The following is a 23,671-nucleotide window of genomic DNA, read 5'->3' as shown; positions in this document are numbered from 1 at the left end:
AAGACAAATATATTTTATTTTAACATTCCATCAACAAATGCAGTTTTTGAGCCAACTCTCTGAAAATTAAAGGTCATTTTGTTTCCATGTAATATTCAAATGGTGAACAACTCAAGGTAAGATGTGCCTTGTTTCTTCTCTCACTGATGCACATGAGAGATAATTTAAAAGAAAAGTACTTCAACTAAGCCATTTGGAAATTTATTTTTACCCCTTTGGGAAGGAGAAGTTGTTAACTCTATTTTACAAACATAAAGTGGCATTTTTTTCTCTTAGCAGTTTTTTTTTTATCTTGCCACAGCTATTCCTTGAAAATTAAGCTATTCTCCTCTACAAATGTACAGTGACCTACTTAATATCTTTTTTCTTTCCCTTGGGAGAGAGGATGACAATGTGAAAAGTACCCTTAAAGAAGTTTAAAGTGTGGTGGATATCTTAGCCTAATCATCTTCATATATAGTCAGTGTCATTTGATTTACAGCCAAGAGGAAGAAACAGCCACCTGGAGTAGTCCCTTTTCTACCGCAGTGTTATTATGACAAAGGCAACTTCTAGAAAGAAGGGTTTATTTGGGGCTTACAGTTCCATGGAAACAAAGTCCATTATAGTGTCATAGAGGGAACAGGTGGAGAGGACTGGAGCAGTGGCTGAGAACACACATCTTAAACCACAAGTGGGAAGCAGAGAGAATATCCTCAAAATGGTGAGTTTTTTGAATCTTTCAAAGTCCACTCGTAAGGACATACATCTTCCAGATCTAAATGTCCACATCAGCCACCAGCTGGGGACCAACTGTTCAAATGTTGGGTACTTATGGAGGAAATCTCTTTCAAACCACAACACAAAGTATCCTCAGTAGAAAACTGGATACATAAAATGTGATGTATCCATGAGATCTGTATTGATGAATTACTAAAATTAATGTTGCTTTGATACATGCATGGATGGACCTTGAGCCAATTCCAAAAGACAAATATGGTTCCCCATACAAAATACCTTGAGTAGGCAAATCCACAGAAATAGAAAATAGGCTAATACTACCGAAGGGTAGGAAGAAGAGCAATGAGGAAGTATGCTTTTAGAGTTATGGAGTTTTTCCTTGGGATATGAAATGTAGTGGAAACAATGGCAATTAATGCACAATGCTTTGACTAATCAATCTCTATGAATTATATGTGAAAAAAATGAGCAAAAGGACAAGTGTTCGATATTATATTTTCCTGCAATTATATATGCATACCTTTTATGTATATACACATATATACACATATCTGTTACATACTCATAGCTGTTGTATACATCTTTCAACGGAGGATGATGTATAATCTTAGTCTATCCATGAATTTTTTCATATATGGCATTCATGGTTCTAGTATATATGAAAAGATTTCCATAAAAGCACTTAATCCACATCTTTTCTATGGGACAACTTCATTCCATTTAATATGCTATTTATCAGCTATGAAGATTAGAAATTACCATGATGCCTACTGTGAAACAAATCTATACCCATTTCTGTTCTGCCTATCTCATGACTTAGCTTAAAGACAAACAAAATCATTGACATTCACAATTTAAGGTATCACTTGAGTTTTCTGCTCCACCTTACCAGGAACTGCAATATTGTCTTTGTTAAGTATGTTCTTTCCAAGCTACCTATGAAATGTTTAATATAACAACTTTAATCTGTACCATCAGTCGTCTCTTTTAAAAATGGAATTAAGCTTTGTACACTGTTAATTGGGTTGGATAAGGATTCTTGATCTTGGGTTGAGCACCACTAACTGAAATGTTTAAAATGATCACCAAATGATGAATTGGCAAACACGGATGAATATTGGGTCCTTTAAAAATTAATGAACAAAAGAATAAATTAACAAGGGAGGCAATGATCAACTAAATAGTCTAGAATCACCTAGAAGCACAGCCTCTGGGCATTTCTGCCCATTTCTGTGACTTTCTAGATTGTGTTTATTAATGTGGAAACCAGACTGATGGACTGTCCCTCCAGACTGGGAGCCAGAATAAACTCTTCTTCCTTGAGTTGTTTTGCTAGATACTTTTCATCAGTACCGAAAGAAAAAAATAACTAATAAAGAGGAAACAAGAGCCAAGCTTTTGTTTGTTAGTTTGTTTATATCTACTGCACACACAGTTGGATCAGATAGGAGTGTGTCCCATTCTTGGATATCTCATCCCTCTAGACAGCAAGTGAAAGCTGTGACATCCCAAGTGAGACTAGGCTTCTAATTTCACATTTAAAACACATGCATGGTCATACGGACAGGTGCTGATTCTTTCAGTTTCATTTTTACGGAGTTGGATGTAGGGGATGAAAGAGGGACTGGCTTTTCCAGACACACCACTCATCAGCGGGACAGGAAATGGTCCCAGCTGAAATTCTTGCCATGTAATTTTGAGGTCCTGCACTGCTTTACAGTTGCTGGGTTCAATTTCCTGGGAAGCATAAAGCAGACAAGCTGGAAGTGCCTTCTTTGGTCTACTTTTTAAACATTTAAGTAATTACAATCTTGAGTTTGGAAATGGTGATTTTTTTCATTCATTCATTCATTCATTCATTCTTTCTTTTTTTCTTTCTTTTTTATTATCAAGTCTTTGTCATGTACAAATTTAACATCTATTTTTATGTAATATAATTTCAATGATGGAAAATTAAGCTCATTTTAAAAATTGTTATTGAAATGATCCCTAAATGTTAATGTAGGGTGATTCCTTTCTCTCAAAACTCAACCAAGGATTATGATTTCATCAATATGCATATTCTAAACAGACTTAAGTGAGGGAGGTTTGAGAAGGTGGCAAGTGAGGACACACTCAGGGTCAGCATGTAGCAGCTATACAGCTCCTCAGCAGGGAGGATGGTGGCTGCCTCATCTGAAAAGAGCCCTCCCTCTTCTAAGCAGGTTCTCATACAGGGAGGTCACAACAGAGCTTCATTGCTTTGTTTTAACAACTGAACCAGGTGACCACACATTTCACCTCCTACAAAGTACAAATATATCTCACTGTTCTGGAATTTGATAAACTTTCTATGAGCTAGAAACACATTGTGTCAGGGATCTGTTTTTCCTGGTGTCTCCTGGGAATGTGTTTTTCTTGGAATCCCAAGTCAGTAGATCACAGAATATTTGTACCTTTATGTTTAATGTGTCAAACTTAAGTGTCCAACAACAAAGAAGTGAACAAAGAAGACACAGTGCACATGTAATATATCTATCTACATATATATATATATATATGAATTGTATTCCCTATGTGTGTATTATATATATATATATATTTACATATATATTTTTTACATACAACTATATGCAAATAGCTACACTACCCCAGTTTTAAAAAGAAAACTGTTCACCCTATGTCAGATCTCCTTCATTTAGAGTCTGTCTTGATCTGCTTCCATAGAGCCCTGCAGACTCAGAACAGTCTCTCACTTTAAGATTTTTAATCCCATACACAAAGCTATAAAGGAACTTAGTCACAGAATGGCTCAGACTAGAATGAGGACATCCCCTAGGTCTTCATCCTGCCTCTCAGCAACATCTAGAACAGAGTTCTGATGTGCCTCAAGGTATAGACTCCAGGTGAGCAGCCTCAAGTTGAAGACACAAAAGAGAGAAAGATCAGTGGGCTGCCTGCAAGGAAGGGCCTTCTGCTCACCTAAGGAACTCCGTTTTTTCAAGGGAGCTCAACTATTTCAGAAATGGAGGGGAAATTCCTGTTATAGTTTTGACAATTCGCTCTCATTGAGAAGTGAAGTAAATAAGGCCTGTGTTTTCTTGTTTCTGGTTCTGCTGATCTCAGACCATGTTTACTGCCTTTCTGTCTGCATTCCAAAATCCAAGCTAAAGGCAAGTGTCTCAGCTACTTCCTCTAACCTGGAGGTGCCCGAGGCCCAGTGACAGGGATAGAAAAGCCTGTGTGTGTGTGTGTGTGTGTGTGTGTGTGTGTGTGTGTGTGTGATTTCAATGATGGAAAATTAAGTTCAGCTTTAAAAAGTGTTAGGGAAGTTACAAAGAGAGGATCTGTTTCCCAGACCTTTGATTAGTAGGTGGCATCTGAATCAGGTATTTTCTGATGACCACCACCCAGCAAAGCCTTTGCTCTTGCTCGTATGTTGGCTATAAATATGATCGGGCCAACTCCCATTAAAGTAGAAAATGAGATGACTGCCCTAACTTCTTCTCTTTGAGGTAGTTGCCCATTTTGACTGTATTCCAGGAATGCTCTAGAGGGGGATTGCACAAACATTCAGCCTCATACTGTACACAACTGTCTGTTAATGAGCCCCAAGTTTTCCATTCTACCAGATTGTCAGAAGCTAATCTTCTTAAAGACATGGGTATAACTGGGAGAATGAAGGAAGTACAAGGGCTTTGTAAGTAACTTACAAGTGCTTTTAGAATCTGTCCATCCTAATGATTCTGGTAATTGCAATACGCACTGGGTTATGACAGAGCTAAGTAGTTTTAATATCTTGAAAATTTCAAGGAAGTACTTCCGTGATCAGTGACAATCCCCATGTTTTGGGGAGGTCTGTGGAAGGACTTTGGAACTTTGGGCATTCGTTGTTAAGAGCTCTGTCAGATGTTTTGTAGGAGCTTGGAAGATAATGTTGAGAACAGTGCAGAAGATGGAGGCCTGGCTTGTGAAATTTCAGAGGGAAAATTAAAGACTCTTTTCAGGGCCATTGCTGTTTTGATTGTGAAGATTCTGTGGTTCTGGTTATCTGGGGCTTAAGAATCAGCTGTGATTAACAAGATACCAGAACTACTAAAGCAAAAACTTTGCATTACTGGGACTATTGATGCTGGTTAGCTGGAGCCAAGAAATTAGCGGTGATTAAGAAGAGACCAGCATCATTGAGGTGACATCTTCTGGGAAGTGTTTTCTGAAAGCACAAAGAGGCTGTGTTCCAGAGATAGCCAAGGTTGTACTCCTGCTGCAGCGGGACTTGGTAATATGTGAGGGTCACCCAGGTGGTACTGGTTTTGAAGGCATGAAGGGGTCATGCAGAGCAGCTGAGGCTAGGCACTGTGAGAGGGCATGGAAGGGCATTGGTGAAGGTGCAGCCTCAGTTGCAATTGAAGGCCCAGGACTGAAGGAGTCATGCAGTGTTTTGGAGATGCCAGTACCATGAGATGACCACCAAGAGCAGCAGCAGTGGAGTACAGACATCTGGAGCCTAGAGGACGATGTGTGTGCTACAAAGGGCATGGCTGGAGAAGTGACCCAAGCCCTTGGAGGAGCCCAGAAGATCGTGAGTTGGATCCCAGACATTGGACGGTTGGAGATTGACTTTTGCTTTTGATTGTGACTGTGGCCTGATATTTTCCCTTTTCAAGGAAGAAACTGTTTTAGTGGAGCCCACAGTTAAGAGACTTTTAATTGTAAAAAGACTTTGAATTTTAAAAGAAATGGATATTTTAAAGAGACTGAAATTTTAAGAATATGTAAAGACTGTGGGACTTTTAAAGTTATTTAGATCTTAGTAGAGATTGCTACTGCACTTGTGTATACTCTGCTTTTCAGATGACACCTATGTATCAAGGTATGGGAAACACAACCTCTCTTGGTAATTTCCTGAACACTTTTTAAAGCTGAACTTAATTTTTCTTCATCGAAATCACCCCCACACGCACACACACACACACACACACACACACACACACACACAGGCTTTTCTATATATATATATATATATATGTGTGTGTGTGTGTGCGTGCGTGTGTGTGTATATGTGTGTATATATGTATATATACATACATATATATATCATATGTCATGGAATTATATTCATATGATATATATTATATACTATATTCGAACTCAATATAATTCTATTTATTTTGCCTTATTAATTGCTGTTACAAAAAGCATTCAGTTCTCAATGTATTAGTTGAGTGTTTATTAAGCATTGACTAATTAATTGATCAGACTTTCCTGAGGGTTAGGAGTCTGTCTTTGTATTTGCATCTCCTGGTCATCAGTGACCTCTCAGAACCTAGAAAAAGCCAGTGGGCCATGAAGTTGTAAAGCTGCAAATTAATCAAAGAAAGGTCTTTTTACCTGGCATAGTAATCTTCAGGGGGCAGAAGGACAGGTATTAAAATCTACAGAGGGAGAGCGTTGTGATGGGCTCTCGTGGGTCTCTGTGGTTTGTGTGTTTTCTCTCCTCAGTGAGAAAAGTGAGAAGTAGAAATCACAAACACATAGATAGGAAAAGAGTCAGAATTCTAACCCAGGTCTTTTAGACCACCTTCCTCTGTTACCCACCACATCTGTCTTAGTCAGGGTTTGTATTCCTGCACAAGAATACATGGACTACATGACCAAGAAACAAGTTGGGGAGGAAAGAGTTTATTCAGCTTATACTTCCACATTGCTGTTCATCACCAAGAGAAGTCAGGACTGGAACTCACACAGGTCAGGAACTTGGAGCCAAGAGCTGATGCAGAGGCTATGGAAGGATGCTGCTTACTGGATTGCTTCCCCTGGCTTGCTCAGCTTGCTTTCTTATAGAACCCTGGACTACCAGGCCAGGGATGACACTACCCACAATGGGCTGGGCCCTCCCACCCTTGTTCACTAATTGAGAAAATAAATGCCTTACAGCTGGATCTCATGGAGGCATTTCTTCAAAGGAGGCTCCTGTCTCTGTGATAACTCCAGCTTGTATCAAGTTGACACACAAAACCAGCCAATACAACATCTGTGCAGCACAGAGTATTTGATTAGTGATGTGGATCTCTAAAGGGTGCACAAAGGCCTTTATAACATGAACCCTCCTTAGATCTTAGATGGATGTGTTAAGGGTTGACAGTGACCCCAGTTACATGAGACCTCCTTGCACATTGGATAGTGCCATAAAGCATCAGACACCAGTAACATGCAGCCACCCTTACATATTATACATCACGAGATGCTATAGGGTTTTGAACATGCAACGTGAAGGTATTTGAAAACCCAAATCACTTTTAAGAGTAGTGAACAAGAAAAAAGAGGAGGGGAGCAGGACGGGGAGACACAGAGGAGAATAAGGTGATAACCAGGTGGACTGTTCATTGGCTTTTTATTCACATCTTCACATCAGTATTCCATCCTTGGCCAGGGCTTGAACACTTGAAGCTATTTCCTCTCCTAGAGTGATTGATTTCTTCTTTCATTTCTTGGGAAGGTGTTGTCTACACTCGGCAAGGGAGAGTCTAGGGGCCTGTGTCTGGTGGGAGACTCCTTCCAGTAACTTCAGTCTGCTGAGCTAAGTCCAAACCTGCCCTCCTGGGAACAGACAGGGCTCAAAGAGCAAATTGGGGCAAATTCCTTTGTACCTTTGTACACATAGTTTCAGGCTGTGTCCCTGAGACAGGCTTGGGGAAGAGGAAGTGGCCTTCCTCTCTTTGGAGCTCTTGTTTATCTTCATGTCTAGACCTGAACACAGGACTATGGCAAGTGACATATCTAGCCTCAACTGAGTTAGCAGCTCTGGGATTTTAGACAAGGATCTTAACTTTCTGAGCCTCGAGGCTCCCCTAAGAACTCTCATAGGAGAGGCATGAATGATCTGCAGCTGTGGGAGTATGGAAAAACAGGATGACAAGTTTCAAGCATGGAAGAGATCCTACTGCCTTGTCTGATGATCCCTTATTTCAAACAGTTTTACATGTTTAAATGTCACATTTCATGTTCAAAGATGTTATGGACTAGGAAATAAAAGGAGAAGATAAGTTAGAGGGCTGGCTTAGTGCTTAAGGGAACATGATGCACTGATGTTGGAGAAGTCACAACTTCCTGTAACTCCTGCTTTAGAAAATCTGATGACACAAGCCTCCCTGGGAGGCCTCATTTACATAGAACATGTACTCATGTATGTATAACCACCCCCAACAAGGCACACACATAATGATAAAGTTTTGACATTTACCTTTGCACTTATGCAAAGCATTGAGAAGACAATAGGGATCGATCTTCATGGGAGGTGCTGTGCATCTCCTGGATAAGTGACATTTCCTTGGAGTCCAACTAAAGTTTAACTCTGAGTAGAGACAGGGCCTCATATAGTAGGGGACCATAGTGCTATTCAGGAAGTAGATCCAATGACAGCTTGGAGTACTTTGTGTGTAAAGTCTGTGATATTTGGAGATGTTTCTGTTATTAGGCAGTCATACCCTATTCAGACTGAACAACCTACAAAAAAAAAAAAAAAAAAAAAGACAATGTCTTGACCAATGATAAGAAATTAGGCTCCTTTCTTGTGGGGGGAAAAATGGTGCCAAGACATGGGTGGGGAACTGAGACCCTGAAGTCAAATTCAGAGCACTCAGCAGCATATGTACTTGCAATGTACTATGGGTATAAACTTACGTGGGGACAGAGCTTACATCTTTGAGGTGTTCCAACTCCTTAAACCAGAACAGTAGTTCCTTAGCAGTGAGGAACCAGATTAAGCTTGACTGTCTTAAACAAAAGTCAACGGTCCTCCAGCCAACAGCACTGACTCTCATCTTCATGTGCTCTGCTTTCGGTGCCTGCATCACTTTAATGCACATGAACTCACATCAAGCTATGTGTTATTACAACTACCCTAGAGACAGCTTTTCCTATGGAAGACATTGACACAGTCAGCTCTGGAACGGCATCAATGGGTGTTTGAAATACTCTGAAACTGGTTCCTCTTCCTCTGAAAACTACTTTGCACCTTGAAAACCTGTGAGCTCTTGCTCTGCAGCCGTGGGAGTGTGGGAAAACATGGGATGACAGTAGTTTCAAGCATGGAAGAGGTCCTGTTTCCTTGGCTGATGATCCTCTATTTCAAACAGTTTTACATGTTTAAATGTCACATTTGAAATGTGCAATAGATAGTCATTAATAAACATCAGTGGGTGTTTGCGGTTCAGCAACGTGGCAGTATTAAAGAGATAACGTCCCCTGTGTAGAGAGCAGGTGCAAGAGATGGAACCTCCTGGTGTTCTCTGACTGGCTTTCACTCAGACTGAAGGCGGCTTCTTTGGCAATGACCATCAGAGCTAGCAGGAGAGTTTTAAGTTTTCTGAAATCAAAGGGATTAAACCCAAAGCCATAGCTAATGGCATTGAGAGGGTGGAAAATGAATCTATGAGTGGAGTGGCCTTTGGAAAGCAAATAGAATTTGGTAAGCTTGTATGAGCACTCTTGATTAAATCCTGCTGGCTTTAGAAGCCAGACAGATACACGTGCTCACGAGCATACACATGCACAGACACACACACACACTGCAGACTTGCCAAGACATAGCAGATAATAACATCACTGTACTCTGCCAGCAAAAGGGCTATCATTATCCCTAAGCTGATACCAGAACTGAACCTTTGAAAGTCCCAGTGAGCTAAAGAGACCTCTCTTTTTATAAGACTTTATTCTTAACTAGAAACAAAAATCTGACTAGAAAGTGCTTCATTTTATTTGCCCTATCAACTTAATAGGTTACACAACTAAATCTTGGAGAGACTTAACTACTAAGGTGAAGTCACACAGCTACCACTGACCATGAATGAGCTAAAAATATGCTCTATGCTTTCCTGAATAGAAAGAGTATGCTGAACAAATTAAAGGCACTTTTCAGAGATTATGCCCTTTCTAGGTAGCCCTGGATGTTAGTGAAAGGAAAGTGAAGTGGAAGGGCTTAGTTAAGTTTTCCCAGAGATGTCCTAGAGAAAAAACTTGCCCCATTATGTACCTTTTATTGTCTCAAGATGTACATTTTTTCAAAATATACAGGCCCATTTCTACAAAGGACTTTTGGGAAGTCTTACAGATCTAGGTTAGATTTGTCTTGTGTCTTTTCCATACCTTAAACATCAACAGCATGTGGACTCTCTTCACAGTCATCACACCGTCCAGCCTCCAGGTCACAAATCACATATGATATTGATTCAACAAGAGCCAAGTGATGCTTGGACTGTGTGTGTGTGACACAGGTTGAGAACCCACCAGCAGCCATTTCTCCTCTGTTGTTCCTATACTGTCTTTCTGATTGGGTTTGTAGAGTAGAAAACCAAGGAATCATGTAGATTCTCTATGGAGAAATGAGCTAAAATAGAGGTAACTGCTCAGTTGTTCCTGCAATATTTTGAAGACAGTTCTAACAAAACTAGTTGTAACAAAACTAAATGACTTCTGCCTATCAACTCCTTAAGCACACAGGAAGTTTATCAACATGAAATTTCCAACACTGGTAAGAATCTGTTAATTAGGACAGTCTCCTACAACAGTCTCAAATTGAAATGTTACAAATACTCCTGATGGCCACTGAGAACATGTATCAAGGTTCTTACCCCTAGGTGCATTTTTTTTTTCTTTTTTTGTAAAACAACCCTGTTTCCTGAAAACCCTAATAAGCAAATAACAACAACTCAGCAAAGACTTGGGAGCAAATTTTGCAGAACTGTTACTTCAGCTGTTGTAATGCAAAAGTAATATTGAAAGTAATTGAAATATGTATTGAGAACATGGGTTAAACTAGAGAGATGGCTCAGAAGTTATACGCAATTACTGTCCTTGCAGAGGACCAGGGTTTGGCTCCCAGCCCCAACAAAGCTGCTGACAAAAATCTGCCACAGTATTTCCAGGGCAACTGACCTCTTCTGACCCCTGTGTGCACTTCATATATGTGGTACACTTTTATATATGCAAGCTACATACTCATACACATAAATAAGAAATCTAAATAACACACATGTATGTGCTCAAACACACAGTCTGAATAATTTACAAGAATTATGATCACTTGGCCTAATGTCAAAAGTTCATCTACAGAAGAAACTTCACTGCAGTGGTTAATATTTTCTGCCTCTGGGACGGAATATCACGAGTCAATTATGTTAAAGATAGGACATCAGTCAAGAGCTCAAACAATGGTGGCAGTCTTAGAAGTGTGACATTAATGAAGTTTTCACTAATGACAATATCTTACCAGCCAAGATGTGGTTTGTACTGGCTGGTTTTGTGTGTAACCTTGACACAGGCTGGAGTTATTACAGAGAAAGGAGTTTCAGTTGGGGAAGTGTCTCCAGGAGATCCAGCTGTAAGGCATTTTCTCAATTAGTGATCAAAGGGAAAGGTCCCTTGTGGGTGGGACCATCTCTGGGCTGGTAGTCTGCTAAGAAAGCAACAAGAACGTGTGTTCATCATGTGAGTTGGAAATAAAAAATGAATATGAACATAGGAACATAGTATGTAACAGTATTTTAACACATGGAAAAGAAAAATATTCAGAGAATGATTCTATGGGCAGGGTAAAGTTGATCTGTGTGGCAGCATTAAGTTCACTGTCTATTTTTTATTATTAATTTATTCATGTATTTTGGAGGTGCTGAGGATGAAACTCAGGACTTCACACATAATAAGCAAGCATTCTGTCCCTAAATTACCCTAAATTACATAAACACACACACACACACACACACACACACACATATATATATACATATATACATATATATTCTCTCTATCTGAACATATATATGTGTAAGTATATAGATAGAATGATAGATAAATATACACATATATATACACACTTATCTGTATATGTGTATACATATATATGTATATAGTGAGTATATGCAGTCTATAATATGGAGAGAGAGACACACACAAGCACACACACACACACACACACACACACACACACACAGAGAGAGAGAGAGAGAGAGAGAGAGAGAGAGAGAGAGAGAGAGAGAACACCTGAGTCTCACTCAGTTTCCTGGCTTGAACTTATGGGCCTCATGCTTCTAACCTCCAAAGTAGGTGGGATTACAGGACTGTGTTTCCTGGCCTATCTTACCTGTTCTTTCTGCTCTTTCTCACTCTTGCTGGATTACTTGGTTTCTCTGTACATACTTCTACCAATCTCACCCTCTCCCCTCTCCCTTCTTTCCTTTTTTTTTCTTTGAACTCCTAACAACATCTTTACTTTTTAAAAAAAAGAAGATAAAATATTTAAGAAGAAACTGTGATAATATTAAAGATGTTTTGACATCTCCACAAGAGGCAAGCAGGGTCAACTGAAGCCAATCTAAAGGTTATCAATGCTTCTTGGTATGTTAGTGGAAACTTGTAGAGAACCCCAGTCATGTCAAAAGAATGTGCAAAGGGTGTGTGCCTTCCTAAAAGATGGTTTAGAATGGAAGGTATATGTAAGACTGTTAAATTTGAGTAGGCTATTGGAAACAAAGCCTTTTCAGGGGAATCCATTTGGAATTTGACTTTTCAAAGTCACTTTTCAAAATCTTTTATACGGAAGCTTCATATTCACGGTGGCAGGCAGCATTGTGTTGAGTTGTTCAATCCTGGGTCCATCTTGAAGGTCTATCATTTGGAAGCTTCATATTCACGGTGGCAGGCAGCATTGTGTTGAGTTGTTCAATCCTGGGTCCATCTTGAAGGTCTATCATTTGGATGCCTGGGATTCTTTGTGCATCTTTGTGTATGACTCACAGGGATCGACACCTCTCCTATTAATTTGAAACAGTCTGTGTTAGTGAGAATGGTGAGAAGAAAAATATAGCAAGCTCAAAATAGGATTGTTTAAAATGAGCTTATCACTGAAACTAACTCAAAGGATATGGGTGAGCTACTGCAGAGCCAGAGAATATAATGTAAATATCGGGGGGTAATTAAAACAGTGAAGGGAGGAGAGGGAGAGAGAGAGAGAGAGAGAGAGAGAGAGAGAGAGAGAGAGAGAGAGAGAGAGAGAGAGAGAGAGTTGAGGCTGGGGGCTGTTTCAGCATCCACTAGCTTGGTAGGATTAATGCTATTGATTATGGCTCCAGTGCACAGGGCTTTCCTGTGTACAGGAAAATGAACAGCCATAGGACTTTCCTGCTACACACATCCACTGTTGGGGAAATCCTATAGCCACATACAATAAAAAACAAAACCAAAGCCCTAAAGTGTCTATCCCTTGGAGACATCACAGGGCAGTAAAACCATGGGTCTAGAGTCTCAGGCAGCCTGCGCATAGCACAGGACCAAGCCCCTCAAGGACCAACCTCATAAGACTTGACTATCAGAGGTTCACTGTAAAGGACATGCAGAACATGGCATTGGCACTGAAGACTTAAATCTCCCAGTCTGATTCAGATTCTGTGTAAGTCTAAAGCCCTTCACCTCTGCTAAATGCAATAAATAAATAACTAGAAAACTATAGTTACACATGATGGTCAGCAACTTCAACTGAGGAGAATTGAGCTCTTTATCCCTTTTATGGAGTAATAACCTTTCCGAGCACTGACACTGATTATCTTTAGAAGATTTTTACGAAGCAGTAAAACCAATGGTATATTTAATTGAAGTATGACTATTGACAATGAATGGCAAAACATGGGATGAATGTGCACTGAGAACACTATGCCCATGTCACTGAAGATCAGGATGTGTGGGCAGTACATTTTAATAAGTGCTAATATATTAAATGTCTCCTGTGTGCCAGGCACTGAGCCCTGTACTGTGACTTAACTAACACACACTTGCCAAGAGCACTTTGAACTATGACCCTTGGTTGCCATGTCCTGTTCGGTGCAGGAGACCATCCAGAGAAATGTGCTGCTCTGGTCTCTGCCGTAACTGGTGATTTGCTTCTAACCCAGAACGCATTACGATGTTTACTGAAACCTCACGTCAACCTCACTTCATGCTCATGCTTCCGGGCTGAACCCTGCAGGGCATTCCATTCCCATCCCAGGAAAGTGAGACTCTCCTCAATGAATGACTTGCTCAAGAACACCCATCCATCTCAGAAACATCCATTCATTTCAAGCCCCCTTTCTCTCTCCAACTCACATTAATTTCTCCTCCCTCTTTGTAATGCATTAAATTATTATATCCCATTACTCCGAATTGATATCCTTATAGCTAATCTGTAGGACGCTAGAATTTGAATGTTCCCCAAAGCTCATACTTGGAATATAATTTCTAAGTTTATATGCTTAATGTGCTTAAATGAAGGGTGATTAGGATTAGATAGGGACACAAGGTTATGAGACTATTAGTGACCTTATAAAAATTCAAGTCCTGATCTTGCACACACCAATTGTCTTACCATGTTGAATTCTTCAGAATACAAGCTAAACCTACACTCTATTCTTTGTTAAGTAACCAGGTCTCAAGTTTTGTTAGAGCAACAAAAGCACTAAACTGAGGACACAATTAAGTTTAAGTTGGACCATAAGGATCAGAGGATCAGATCCTAATTCTATACTACTGTGTCCTTGTGGGGAGGGGGGTGGGGGAAGAGGAGGAAAGAAGGAGGAGAGGAGAAGGACAGAGATAAGTCATTTTATTCATACTATTCTCTTTAAGGTACTTTATTAAGACAGCCTTCATGCACTACCATACCCATTCAGTAAAAGTCTAACTTTAATTTGCCACTGGCTCTCAATGGACACTTTAGCTACTCCATATGCCATGTGCCTGCCTATCTGAGGTCACAGACATGAACAGTGGTCAAGCTGAGGTGTACAGTAGGGTGCATGTTTTCCAATTGCAGGCTCAGTATGCTGTACATCTTTTGAGTCACAGAGACGTTTAGCCTGCCTAGAAACAGTATTAGAAATACCTAACAGGTTCTATCCTATTGCAAACAAAAATTGTCGTTTTTACTTTTGACTGACTTGAGGCTCCTGTGCTGTTGGGTCTGAAATCTTCTCATTCCAAGAAAACACCTCTCGTCCTTTCCTCCACTCTTCCTAGTGGTTGAATGCTAGGTGCTTTCTTTCTGTCACTCTCCTGGACAGGCAAGGTGGTCAGATTTATGTATAAACACACTGGCCTGCTATGATTATTCAGGTGCATTTACTGACATAATCCCTTATTGAAGGGGGTCAAAGTAATAATATCCAATCTGACTTATAAGTCACTGCACTGAGTTAATAGTCAGAGCTCAAGGAGAATAGCTGGTATGGGAGATATGTAGTAATACACACCACCACTGTTTGACTTTTGGTTTGTTTCACCTTCCTGCTGATAAATGTGATATCTGAAAGTGAACACAGTACGCTCATAGTGATAGATTTTTTTTACCCCGTCTTGTATAAGATATCCAATGACTTGTTTTGGAACTCTCTTCAGAAACTGTCTTAATATAGTTTTCATACGTTTTCATATGTTTTTGAGGACCAGGAAAAATTATTTTGTTTTGTCAACTTCTTTGATGTCACTCCCAGAATTGTTTTTGAGCTTGACCTTGAGATCTCAACCAGCAAGAGTCACTGTGGTAGCTTTCGCCAAGTTGTTTGTTTGTTTTTCTTTTTGGTGTTTTTGCTTTGTTTTGTTTGTTTACCAAAAGATGATAGAATATTTAAGGCCATTCTTAAATAAATCTTTGCATTGATTTATTTGTTTCATGTATATGAGTATTTTGCATGTATGTCTCTGCAAAATGTGCGTGCAATAGCCCTGGAAGTTAGAATAGGACATCGCATACCCTGTAACTGAAATCACAGATGGCTATTAGCTGACTTGTGGGTGTTGGGAACCAATGTTTTGCAAGAACAGCCAGAGCTCATTCACCAAGCTATCGCTCCGGGCCTTCGTGTTCTTTCTTGCCTGGTACAATTTGATCTCCAATGGCATAAGATCTATGTTCACTTCCTGTGCTTTTCTCCTGACTTAGAAAGTGCAACGTGAAGTGTATCTGTCTTTGTTCATGTTACGTATCTTTATAGTTAGGACTATATGCAGGCATTATTCAATTCTCTGTGTATTTAGAGAAAGGCAGATAGTGCTTGGTTCTGAAGTTGAAGAACTATGCCATGTTGCATAGCTTCCTCAAATTGTCTGAGTCAGAGTTTTACAACTAAATGATGGCTGCTGGTTCATTTTTCTTAGAATTTCATGAGAGGATTAAATGAAACCATTAAATTCTACTTATCTTGTATCTACTAATACCAAAATAAGCACCAGTTGCTATTGTACATGTCAGCCTACATCATCACTATCTTAGTACCTGCACACCTCTTCTTTGTTCCAAACTATAGGTCTTAAAAGCTCTTCAGTCTTTGCAAGATTTTGCATAGAGAATATCCATTATTTACTTCCAAGAAAGTGTAGGATGGCTTGTAGAACCTTGGCATCCTTGCACATGATTAACTGTGATGTTTTGAAGATAGTATTACAAGTGTATTTTGTTTTATGTTTGGTCTTCACTTAAGTAAAGAGTTTTGATTCTTACCATCAAACGTAGGTTTTGTGGATAAATCAATTTTAGTCCAAAAATAATACTCCTTAAGATGTGTTTATTTTTATATCAGTGTGGTCTTTGAATGGATCCTTTGAAATACATTAAACAACTGGAAACTCCCATTGATTGCCCCTTGAGATTGCCAGCATTTGGAAATGCATTCAGTGGGCACCACTTCCTCTTGCTCTTAAGAATTCTGGAAGAATTCTTCCATTCTGTTAAGAAAAACACATTTTATTGAATTATTTTCTCAAAAGTGGCTTTTTTGAGATGTCAGGCATTTCTAAGAATCTTTATGTCTTGTTTTCAATGTCTAGCTCATTGCTTGATGTGTCTCGAGACATGACAGATTCTGATGGCGATTAGTGTAGAGATATGAGGCACACTGGTGCAGCTCTTCTCTCTGAAGGGAAACATTTCCTCCTAGGGATGGGTCAAGACTCACAAAGCTCAAAGAACATGTAAGACTTACCAAGATCTTTCCTAAGGTGGAAAGCGAAGAGGAGAAGTTTTGGTGAAGTTGCTGGCATGTTCTTCAGGCAATTTGAATGGTGGATGTAGCTTTGATGAGTCATTACCCAAAGAGGGGTAGGTTGTTGGATGACCCATCTGCCAGTGTCTAGATGCTCCTGTAACCAAATACACTTCCTCGTTTGGTTCACCAAACTGCATTTGGGTCAGACATTGAATGACATAAATATTTTTACTTCTTTCTCTCCAAAGAATGCAACACCATGATTTCATAATATTAAGTTTAAGGAACTTCTGGGTCCCTGGACTAGATAATTAAGTTACACAGTAAGGTGGTACCCAGGCTGTGATGGAGTGATGTGTTTTTATTGCCAATGGTACATTTCCTGAACCATAAGCTTATAGCAGTGGCATGTTGTCATGGCAGAGTATGACATTTCATAATTCCCTTTTAAAATGTGCCTCTTACTGAAACACCAAGCAAAATGGAAATGGAAGATTGATTTTTTAGCTTCCTGAAGATATACGGGGAAAGCTGCCTCTGTCTTTCTGACTTTTGACTCCAGAATTGACCTAAGAACATCATTTTTAGAGTAAGACAGGTCTTTGCATCATATCTTTTTCTGCTGTGGACAAGGGGCTGTTCAGGATCCTCAACATGACCCAGTGGAAGACTTATGGACTCTGATTCTATTATATGGTGAGCATTTCAAGTCAGCCATTTCACTTGATTTTGGTATAGGCTATGTTCTTCAGAAACTCACATAACAATCTAATCTTCATTGTGAGGATATTGGAGGGGCTCCCTTTAGAAAGCAATTAGCACATGAAGAAGGAGCTTATCATTCTTAGGAGAGGGGCTTCAATGTGTTGCCTAATCCTTCTGTCTGTGGGAGGACATACTAAAAAGATGGTGGTATATATAATAGAAAAGAGACAGGAAATATGCTGATGCCTTGAACTTCCTATTCTCCAGACTGGGCAAAAGATATTTACTGTTGCTCTAGGAATTCAGTCTATATTATAAAACACTATTGGAGAAGCCCAACTGACTAAAGTAACATGTGCACCTCAGCTTTCTCATTAGGTTATAGAGGCATCATGTAGAGACATGGTATGTAAAGTGCTTGATACAATAAGCCTTACCAACTCTGCTTATTACTATTGTGACACCTGATGTTAAGTCTGCTTCTTTACCTTATAATTGCTCCAGTTTTTACACCGAGTTCATAAACAAGCATCCTAGGCCAGGCTCATCTTATCTCTCCATGTCTTTAGAACTCTATTACTTCTGCCACTTAATTCATTTACTTCCTGGTGGGAAATTCATCTTTAGGGTTGTTTCAAAAATGGCACAAGCTAACTAATACTAAGTATTTAATAAAGTGACCAAAATTTTCAAAAAGTATGTAAAACAACAGTGTTTTGGGTCTTCTCATTTAAGGGTGTTATATCTGTACAGTCAACTGTCTAATACAGTCAGGGGCATTGTGGTTTGTTTTTATTCTTACTTTTTACAAGTTCTTGCTTGCAGAAGCAGGGCTTATCTCCTCTAAGCATGACATAAAAATATATCTTTTAATTGTTTTCAATTTTCTTATATTGAAAATAGATTTTTCATGCTCTGAATTCTGATTATGGTTTCCCCTTCGCCAACTCTCCAAGATCATCCCTACATCTCCTCCCATCTGAATCCATACCTATTCTCTCTCTCCTCAGAAAACAAACAAGGATCTAAAGATTGGTAATAAAATAAAATAAACAGAATAGGGCAAAACACAAAATAAACAGGAAAAAAAGCAAGAGAAACACACATTAACACAGAGACACACAAGTTTTCACACACAGGTATCTCATAAAAATACAAAACCCAGAAGCCAAACTGTACAACATGGCCCCATAAAGTTAAAAAAAACAAAAACAAAAACAAACTTCCAATAAAGCATTATGAAACCAAATCCTCCAGAGATGTCATTGAGTTCATTTTGTTTCGTCTGTCTGGTGGTGGGCTTCCTTAAGTGGAAGTTGAAGCATCCCACATCTGTAAGACTGTTGAAGAACACTCTTTTTTTCATTAGCAAGTGGTAATCAATTAGAAATAGCTTCTGGGTTAGGGATAGGGTCCTATGTCTGCTTCTTTCAATGCTCTTTGAAGACCTATACAGTCCCTAAACGTTGCCACAGTCTCTGTGAGTTCATATCAGTCCTGTGAGTATCAGTCCTGTCATGTTTAGGAGGCCTTAGTCCTTGGTGTGCTCCATTCTCCCTGACTCTGAAAAATCTTCCTACCTCCTCTTCCACAAGGATCCTCCTCAGAACGTGAGACTCTAGGGGAGGGATTTGATTAAAACATTCCAGTGCTGAAGGTTTATCAGTATGTGTGTATCTGCATACAGATGTTCTTCGAGGCCAGAAGGGGGTGTCTGATCCCATGGAACTAAATGGAGTTATAAGCAGGAGTGAATGGTCCCTTGTGGGTGCTGGATTCTGAACTTAGGGCCTCTGAGAGAGCAGTAAGCTCTGCTAAATGCCTAGACATTTCTCCAGCCTTTCTGTTTTAAAAGGAGCAGAGGTTTACCTTTAAGTAGACTTAAGTTGCACTACAACTTCGGTTCTTTGTGCTCTACTGAAAGTAAAAATTCATTTAAGGACACTAAATACATTTCAGGTGCAAACGTGAAGCCCTGCTAAGTAAATATTCATAAGTGCAATTTACTAAATGGAAATCTGTATTAAGTGAATATGCATGAGACAAAACCTCATTGGACAGGTACAGAATTTAACTGAGTCATAAAATTCATTAACCAGTGAACACACTCATCCATTAACGAATTAATCATCTCTCTCTACCTTGGAAATGAATTCTTGGCTGCATGGCCTATTAGACTGATCTCCTCTCACTGAATACTATTAATGTAGCAACCTTGAATGTGGAGAGAATAAAGCTGATAGCATTTTTTTCTTTTACTGAAAATAATTCTTTTCCAATATAATGTATCCTGAATATAGTTTCCCTTTCCCCTACTCCTCTCAAATTCTCCCTATGTCCCCTCTTATACAGATCTTGTTCCTGTCTCTCTTTAGAAAAGGAGCAGGCTTCTGTGAGATAATAACATAATGCATTATAATGTAATTAATGTAATGTAATACATAAGATAATAAGATAAAACAAAAACTAACGTATTTGGGTTGGACAAAACAAACTAACAGAAGGAAAAGAGCCCAACAGAAAGCTCAAGAAACAAAAAAGCAAAGTTGTACCCATATTCAAGGATCCCATGAAAACAGTAAACTAGAAGCCAAAATATGTACAAGGGTAGAAAAATAGAAAAGAAAAAAATGTATAAATAAATTAAAAATAAAAATAAGATAAAGTTTAAAAAACCAATACAAAGATCTCTGACACAACCTTATAAGACAACAAACTTTCAAGGATACCTAGATACCATTGAGTTCATTTACTATTGGCATCTATTGCTGGGCATGCAGCCTACTCTTAAGAGTAATTTGTATCCTCAGGGAGACTCCCTTGGAGAACACTACATTTTCACTTGCACGTGATTTTTAATTGGAAGCTGCTTCTGGGTAAAGGATGGGGGCATGTGTGTACTTCTTTGAGCTCTCTGACCGCAACTGGTATAGATCCACACAGGTCTTATGCATCCTGCCTCAATCTTTGTGTGCATCTCATGTGTGCATCAATCAGGTTGACTTCACAGGCCTTGGTTTTTGGTGTGCTCCATCTCCTGAGGCTCTTATGCTCTTTCTTCCTTCTCTGTCATGGTGTTCCCTGAGTTCTAAGGGGAGCGTGAGGAAGAGGTCCCGAGTAGGGCTAAGTGTCTAACGGTCACTAACGCTCTATGTATTATTAATTACCTGCCTGTGGGTCTGTGTATTTGTTTCCTTCCTCTCTAGGAAGAAGCTTCTCTGATGATGGCTGAGCAAGGCACTGACCTATGAAAATAGCAGAATGTCATTAGAAGTCATTTTATCGCTACATTCTTTGAACAGAATGGAAGAATTTGGTTTTACCATAGTTCCCTGGGCTATCTAGTCTCAGATTCTTGATCACTTACTTCATCTATCTCATGGAGTGGGCCTTATGTCAAAGCAGATATTGATTGGTTGCTCTCAAGTTTGTAGGCACTACACCGCTGTAGATCAATCAAAGGGTTTGTGGCTGGGCTTTTTATTCTTTCTCTTTTTAGGAGCATACAGAGTACATTCCTGTACCAAAGACACTAGAATGTAGGGGAGAAGGTTCTGGTAGGCACCAGGTGGATTTCTCGATATTCAATGAATCATGTATGAATTTGTCTTCACCAGTAGGGTCTTGTCATTTGTTTGTGGAGTACAGCCTATGTTCTTGGCAGCATCCCAGGTTGTTGGGGTTATCTAGTGGGGCCCTTTTGGTCAACAATGCAATTAGATGTAACCCATTTTTGGAACTGGAAGCTTCATTTGGTGACAAGACATGGCTAGTTGGGTATTTTTCTTTTTTCTTTTTTTCTTTTTAAATATTTTTATTAGGTATTTTCCTCATTTACATTTCCAATGCTATCCCAAAAGTCCCCCATACCCTCCCCCCCACTCCCCTACCCGCCCACTCCCCCTTTTTGGCCCTGGCGTTCCCATGTTCTGGGGCATATAAAGTTTGCGTGTCCAATGGGCCTCTCTTTCCAGTGATGGCCGACTAGGCCATCTTTTGATACATATGCAGCTAGAGCCAAGAGCTCCGGGGTACTGGCTAGTTCATAATGTTGATCCACCTATAGGGTTGCAGATCCCTTTAGCTCCTTGGGTACTTTCTCTAGCTCCTCTATTGGGAGCCCTGTGATCCATCCATTAGCTGACTATGAGCATCCACTTCTGTGTTTGCTAGGCCCCGGCATAGTCTCACAAGAGACAGCTACATCTGGGTCCTTTCGATAAAATCTTGCTAGTGTATGCAATGGTGTCAGCGTTTGGATGCTGATTATGGGGTGGATCCCTGGATATGGCAGTCTCTACATGGTCCATCCTTTCATCTCAGCTCCAAACTTTGTCTCTGTAACTCCTTCCAAGGGTGTTTTGTTCCCACTTCTAAAGAAGGGCATAGTGTCCACACTTCAGTCTTCATTTTTCTTGAGTTTCATGTGTTTAGGAAGTTGTATCTTATATCTTGGGTATCCTAGGTTTTGGGCTAATATCCACTTATCAGTGAGTACATATTGTGTGAGTTCCTTTGTGAATGTGTTACCTCACTCAGGATGATGCCCTCCAGGTCCATCCATTTGGCTAGGAATTTCATAAATTCATTCTTTTAATAGCTGAGTAGTACTCCATTGTGTAGATGTACCACATTTTCTGTATCCATTCCTCTGTTGAGGGGCATCTGGGTTCTTTCCAGCTTCTGGCTATTATAAATAAGGCTGCTATGAACATAGTGGAGCATGTGTCCTTCTTACCAGTTGGGGCATCTTCTGGATATATGCCCAAGAGAGGTATTGCTGGATCCTCCGGTAGTACTATGTCCAATTTTCTGAGGAACCGCCAGACGGATTTCCAGAGTGGTTGTACAAGCCTGCAATCCCACCAACAATGGAGGAGTGTTCCTCTTTCTCCACATCCTCGCCAGCATCTGCTGTCACCTGAATTTTTGATCTTAGACATTCTGACTGGTGTGAGGTGGAATCTCAGGGTTGTTTTGATTTGCATTTCCCTGATGATTAAGGATGTAGAACATTTTTTCAGGTGCTTCTCTGCCATTCAGTATTCCTCAGGTGAGAATTCTTTGTTCAGTTCTGAGCCCCATTTTTTAATGGGGTTATTTGATTTTCTGAAGTCCACCTTCTTGAGTTCTTTATATAAGTTGGATATTAGTCCCCTATCTGATTTAGGATAGGTAAAGATTCTTTCCCAATCTGTTGGTGGTCTCTTTGTCTTATTGACAGTGTCTTTTGCCTTGCAGAAACTTTGAAGTTTCATTAGGTCCCATTTGTCAATTCTCGATCTTACAGCACAAGCCATTGCTGTTCTGTTCAGGACTTTTTCCCCTGTGCCCATATCTTCAAGGCTTTTCCCCACTTTCTCCTCTATAAGTTTCAGTGTCTCTGGTTTTATGTGAAGTTCTTTGATCCATTTAGATTTGACCTTAGTACAAGGAGATAAGTATGGGTCGATTCGCATTCTTCTACATGGTAACAACCAGTTGTGCCAGCACCAATTGTTGAAAATGCTGTCTTTCTTCCACTGGATGGTTTTAGCTCCCTTGTCGAAGATCAAGTGACCATAGGTGTGTGGGTTCATTTCTGGGTCTTCACTTCTATTCCATTGGTCTACTTGTCTGTCTCTATACCAGTACCATGCAGTTTTTACCACAATTGCTCTGTAGTAAAGCTTTAGGTCAGGCATGGTGATTCCACCAGAGGTTCTTTTATCCTTGAGAAGAGTTTTTGCTATCCTAGGTTTTTGGTTATTCCAGATGAATTTGCGAATTGCTCCTTCTAATTCGTTGAAGAATTGAGTTGGAATTTTGATGGGGATTGCATTGAATCTGTAGATTGCTTTTGGCAAGATAGCCATTTTTACAATGTTGATCCTGCCAATCCATGAGCATGGGAGATCTTTCCATCTTCTGAGATCTTCTTTAATTTCTTTCTTCAGAGACTTGAAGTTTTTATCATACAGATCTTTCACTTCCTTAGTTAGAGTCACGCCGAGATATTTTATATTATTTGTGACTATTGAGAAGGGTGTTGTTTCCCTAATTTCTTTCTCAGCCTGTTTATTCTTTGTGTAGAGAAAGGCCATTGACTTGTTTGAGTTAATTTTATATCCAGCTACTTCACCGAAGCTGTTTATCAGGTTTAGGAGTTCTCTGGTGGAATTTTTAGGGTCACTTATATATACTATCATATCATCTGCAAAAAGTGATATTTTGACTTCCTCCTTTCCAATTTGTATCCCCTTGATCTCCTTTTGTTG

The 23,671-nt window shown here is 39.6% G+C and overlaps 1 long non-coding RNA gene across 1 annotated transcript in view; it reads left to right on the top strand.

Annotated features, from left to right (window-relative positions):
* Positions 1-612: 612 nt before the first annotated feature.
* 4930513D17Rik (RIKEN cDNA 4930513D17 gene) overlaps positions 613-23,671 on the top strand; it is a 141,826-nt gene continuing 118,767 nt past the window's right edge. The window contains exon 1 of the long non-coding RNA NR_045416.1: positions 613-703. This is a non-coding gene — a long non-coding RNA (RIKEN cDNA 4930513D17 gene). The remainder of the gene's footprint in view (positions 704-23,671) is intronic.

Source organism: Mus musculus, chromosome 5 (assembly GCF_000001635.26).
Source record: "Mus musculus strain C57BL/6J chromosome 5, GRCm38.p6 C57BL/6J".
In the NCBI taxonomy this organism is placed as follows: Eukaryota; Metazoa; Chordata; class Mammalia; order Rodentia; family Muridae; genus Mus; species Mus musculus.
The sequence above is the reverse complement of the archived record's forward strand: the minus strand, read 5'-3'. Positions and strand labels throughout refer to the sequence as shown.